The sequence below is a fragment of the Myotis yumanensis genome, unplaced genomic scaffold (genome assembly GCF_028538775.1).
Source record: "Myotis yumanensis isolate MYYU_CA2020_CCGP unplaced genomic scaffold, mMyoYum1.0.hap1 SCAF_24, whole genome shotgun sequence".
Classification (NCBI taxonomy): domain Eukaryota; kingdom Metazoa; phylum Chordata; class Mammalia; order Chiroptera; family Vespertilionidae; genus Myotis; species Myotis yumanensis.
This window is the reverse complement of record NW_027223775.1, coordinates 1624074-1629412: the sequence shown is the minus strand read 5'-3', so window position 1 is coordinate 1629412 and position 5339 is coordinate 1624074. Positions and strand designations below refer to the sequence as shown.

The window sequence follows — 5339 nt, the reverse complement described above, 5'->3', positions numbered from 1 at the left end:
CAACTATCCTAAATGACTCACTAGATCAGATGGACTGAATTGACATCTTCAGAACACTTCACCCCAAAGCCACAGAATATATAAAAAAATGGGCAAAGGACCTAAATAGAAACCTTTCAAAATAGGACATTTAGAAAGCCAAGAGACATATGAAAACATGCTCAAAGTCACTAATAATCCAAGATATGCAAATCAAAACAATAATGAGGTACCATCTCACAGCTGTCAGAATGGCTATCATCAACAAATCTACAAACGACAAGTGCTGGAGAGGATGTGGAGAAAAAGGAACACTCGTACATGGCTGGTGGGATTGCAGACTGGTGCAGCCACTATGGAAGACAGTATGGAGTTTCCTCAAAAAACTAAAAATGGAACTCCCATTTGACCCCGTGATCTCACTTCTAGGAATATATCTCAAGAAACCAGAAACAACAATTAGAAAGGATATATGCACCCCTATGTCCATAGCAGCACAATTCACCATAGCTAAGATCTGGAAACAGCCTAAGTGCCCATCAGTAGATGAATGGATTTGAAAACCTTGGTACATCTACACGATGGAATACTATGCTGCTGTAAAAAAGAAGGAACTCTTACCATTTGCAAGGGCAAGGATGGAACTGGAGAGCATTATGCTAAGTGAAATAAGCCAGTCAATGAAGGAAAAACACCACATGATCTCACTCACTGATGGATAATAAGACCATTATAAACTTAAAAAATAATAAGACTATTGGCTCATGAAAGAGTGCATTCATTCATTCTTTTAAAAACATAATGAGATCTTAATGTTTCTAAATAATACATATAGTTATTAAAAAAGAAAGAGAACTGTGCTAGCTTTGGCAGCACATATACTAAAACTGGAACAATACAGAGGAGACTAGCATGGCCTCTGTGCAAGGATGACATGCATATTCGTGAATCATTCCATATTTTTTATATGAAATGCTGAAAGGTATTCTTTAAGAAGAGGAAGAAGAAGGAAAGTTAAAGATAATAATTATGAGCAACAAATATGTACCTATCAACAAGTGAATCTAAAACTCAAGTGAATTGCCGAAACCGGATTTTGCTCAGTGGATAGAGCTTCAGCCTGCGGACTGAGGGGTCCCGGGTCCGATTCCGGTCAAGGGCATGTACCTGGGTTGCGGGCACATCCCCAGTGGGAGATGTGCAGGAGGCAGCTTACGATGTTTCTCACTCATCGATGTTTCTAACTCTCTATCTCTCTCCCTTCCTCTCTGTAAAAAAGCAATAAAATATATTTTTTAAAAAAATGAATAAAAAAAAATAAAAATCAAGTGAATAAAAAAATCTGATCATCAGAGTAAACTGGTGAATATAATAGAATTGGGCATAGAGAGGGAGTGGACTGACAATTCTTGTGGGGGTAAAGGAATATGGGGGGTGTGGGGGGCGTGGGAAGAGACTGGACAAAAATCGTACACCTATGGATGAGGACAGTGGGGTGGTAAGGGCAGAGGGTGAGGTGGGAACTGGGTGGAGGAGAGCTATGGGGGAAAAAGAGGAACCACTGTAATAATCTGAACAATAAAGATTAAAAAAATAAATGAAGCAGTGTGTTACTTCTTCATGGCATGCTGCCCTGTTTCCAGTTAGCGAGGGTAAACAATTTACATATTCTCCTTGGAAAACCTAAATGGAAAAAAGGATTGGGGAACCTCCACCAAGGCTGCAAAACAATTGTTGACCTCCTTCCTGTGACATTTTGTATGTCCTCAACCTTGAAAGGAATAGTATAAGTAGGGAAAAAATTGCATACAGAATGATATAAAAGTTTGAGGAAGTCTAAATGTAGGCATCCTTTTGCTTATTTAAATGACATCAGCACTTTCTGAAGTGGTTACACTAAGATTGAAACAGAGATTACCACTTAAACTGAACCAGTTAGCTTTCCTGACTACACTTCTGAATGGAGTGAACAAAAGGGCCCCTAGATTGTGATACGTATTTTTTTGGAGAACTACTCATGCTGTTTCTCTCCAACTCTTGGACATTTAATGTACCACAAAGTGTATGATCACCCAAACTATGACATATCTTGAATCCTCAGTATTTTTATTAGTGAATATAAACAAACATCATGAATGGGAAAGGTTTTTAAAAACTCACCTGTTGGACTGTTGAGTGTATAGTTATCAATAAGACTTCCAACTTCAATTTTAAAAATTACCCCAATAATGTGTGGTTTTTAACATTATTTTTATTGAAACAGTGTATGTGAAATTAATTGAATATTTTGGAAGCTGGGAACTCAACTTTTTAAGGATTTTAAAATCTAGCCTGTCAGATTGCGCCTTGTGGGGAGGAACAAATCATGGATGGTATGGCTCAGTGAGCCCCTTTTTCATTGCCAGCTGGTATGCTCCTGGATTGGTGAAATACTTAATAAAGCCATTTGGACGCCAAATTTACTCAGCTTAATTTTTCCACTGTAGGTTTGTATTGATAACGTATTATGGTGCAGAGAAATACAACAAGACAAACAATACAAAACTTCCCAGCATGAAGTAGATCACTTTATATACAATCCCATGGGGAAGTGGACTAGAAAGGAAGATTAAATGAGAAGAAGGAACAGCATAAAAGTCCTGACCGTGACAAAGAGCTCCTTCTTGTATTTCTAAACGGATATTCAGGGTATCAAACCCTAAGCTATTTACATACTTTTAGATATATATATTTTTGTTGATTTCACAGAGGAAGGGAGAGGGAGAAAGAGTTAGAACCATCAATGGTGAGAGAGAATCATTGCTTGGTAATCCCCACATCTACCACCCAAGATATCTACTGGGCTAAGAGCCCACAACATGGGCAAGTCCCCGCCTGGGAATTGGACCCTGACCTCCTGGTTCACAGGTCGAAACTCATCCACTGAGCCAAGCAGACCAGGCTTTGGCTCTTCTTTATTCAGAGTCTTCCCTTTGACATTCCTGTGCTCCAGCTGCCCTATATCTAGCCTGCCTGAGTGCTGTGCAGATTGGTGGACTCTGGGGTACATTCTAGTAGTAAGGAACCTCCTATGTGTGCCTTACTCTCCCCGCTTGCTTTCTGATGGCCTAGAGACCCCGCCCACAGGGCCTTCATGTACATGATCCCTGTGCACCAGCAGTCACCTCCTATCCAGGTCCCTTCTGTGCCCATCTTCACAGATGCGGTCTCTATCAGAACAGGCGCTTTCTAATCCTCATTGCCTTGACACTATGCTTTTCTGAATATTTTGATGGAAAAGTCCAGATTCCAATAAAGAATTCTGCTGGATTTCTCAGTTGTGGTCTCTAGAACAAATAAAGCGTCAAGTGCAGGACACTCTGTTTTAGAGGCAACATGCAGCAATGAGTTTTCCTTTGTTTTGCCTTAATATGGTGGGTTTTTAAAATTGATTCTTTAGAGAGAGGTGAATGGAGAGAGACAGACACAGAAGCATGCATTCATGTGAGAGAGAAACAATGTTGGTGGCCTGGGGAAGGAACCTGCAACCTGGACATGTGACCAGGCCAGAAATCAAATCGGTGAACTTTTTGGTGCAGGGGAACCTGCCCAGCCACACTGCCAGGGTGCATGGACTTTTATCTTTCCTCCTTATCTTGCATCTGGTGGTTAATAATCACTATCAATGCTAATAGCAGTGGGCGATTCCAGAAGAGGACATGCTGTCAAGTGCTTTACATAAGTTAGCCCCACAGCAGAATCTTCCCACAAGGTAATGGGACATGATCTCTATGTGGGGAGGAATTAACTGCCAGGCCACAGGATGTTTTGCCTATGCCCTTCCTCCCCCCGAACCTGACAATTTTTATGCTTTTCCTCAAATTCCAGAGGTTCTGATTCCCATTCTGGACACTCTTCCCTGTCAAGGTGGGGATGGGAAGACAAGGTGCATGTCAGACAGAGGGACAGGGAGAGGGAGAGGGAATAGGAGAGAGAGAGGAAGAGAAAGAGAGCATTTGCTGTAAGAGATATACATTTTCTGACCCTTGTTCTCTTATCCTCTTTTTTGGGGGGGTGGGGAGCTCACTGACTGTTACAGAAACTTCAGCATTTTCTCTTCCCACTAGAAGAAGCAGAGTGTGCCTGGCCAGTGTGGCACAGTAGGCCTATGCACCAATAGGACATAGTTCAATTCTCAGTTGGACCAGGGGCCAGAGTTTACCCCTGGATCCCCAGGTGGATGTGCAGGAGACAGCCAACCAATGGATTTGTCTCATTATTGATGTTTTATCCATCTCTCCCTCTCCCTTCCTCTCTGATCTTATTAAGAAATATACTTAAGAAATGGAAAAATGAGCTCCTACACTGATGGGCCAAGCTAAAAGAGTGGAAGGTAGAAGAAAAAGAAAGGAATGGCAATAAAAAGAGAACAAAGGGCCAGTTGCTGTATGTGACAAGCTAGGAAGCTGCTGACACCCAGCAGAGAGCAGCAAGCACATGAGTGGCTGGCACTGAATGAGAGGCAGTAGAAGGAGAAAAAGCAGGACTGACTTCCTCACATTTAGGGAGACATACAGGCAAATGGAGCCCTGCTCCTGGGCCTGGATGTGCGGCCTTCTCCCTAGTGCACTTCTGGCAGGCCACTCAGTGAGCGAACTGAGACAGCCGAGGGCCAGAATGCAGTGGCAGGTGGGCAGGGAGCCTGTTCCTTGCTGGGCAGCTAACTGTCCATTGACTATGGGATCCAAGAGCACACTAAGACATCTCCCTTTCACTTGGTTGTATTGCCCCTCAGGGTGGCCCTCCATACCCCCATCTCCCCGGTGTGACCTTCACCTGTGTCCACTTAAGTGCTCTCTGGGAACTGGCTTGGGTTGTCCACTCTTCAGACCTGGGGCCTGTCACTGGCTCAGCGTTGCTTTACCACCTCCTTGATTGATGGGAAGGAGGATCACGAGGGGAAACTCTTCTAACATTAGACCATCCTCCACAAAAGGATGTCTTATTCTTAGGACGGGACACAGAACAAAGCAGAGGTTTATGCCAGCTTAGTATTTTGCTGAAAAGAATGTAAATGTATTTACAGGCCACAAGAACTTGAATTCAAGAAGGGGCTGGATGCAGTGAATGACAGGCATGGACATGTGAGGCCATGGCTCTGGCTCCCTGGCAGGCTGATGTCCCTTTCAGTACTGGGGGCCTGACTTGTGCACAGGGAAGCCTGACCTTGGAGCGGCGTCAGGCCAGCGATGGAGGCTCCCAGTGGGGAGGAGTGTTTGAGTCCAGGGCCTGGACTAGCTCCCCGTGACGGCCCCAGAGCAGTTGTACCTCAGTGGTGCTCACTGGAAGCCACTTGTTCCAGTCCTTGTGGATGGCCCTTG

The 5339-nt window shown here is 43.7% G+C and overlaps 1 non-coding gene across 1 annotated transcript; it reads left to right on the top strand.

Moving 5' to 3' along the window:
• The first annotated feature begins 836 nt into the window (after positions 1–836).
• Positions 837–943, top strand: LOC139000677 (U6 spliceosomal RNA). The gene has a single exon (XR_011469670.1). It is a non-coding gene; the product is annotated as a U6 spliceosomal RNA (small nuclear RNA).
• Positions 944–5339: the final 4396 nt, after the last annotated feature.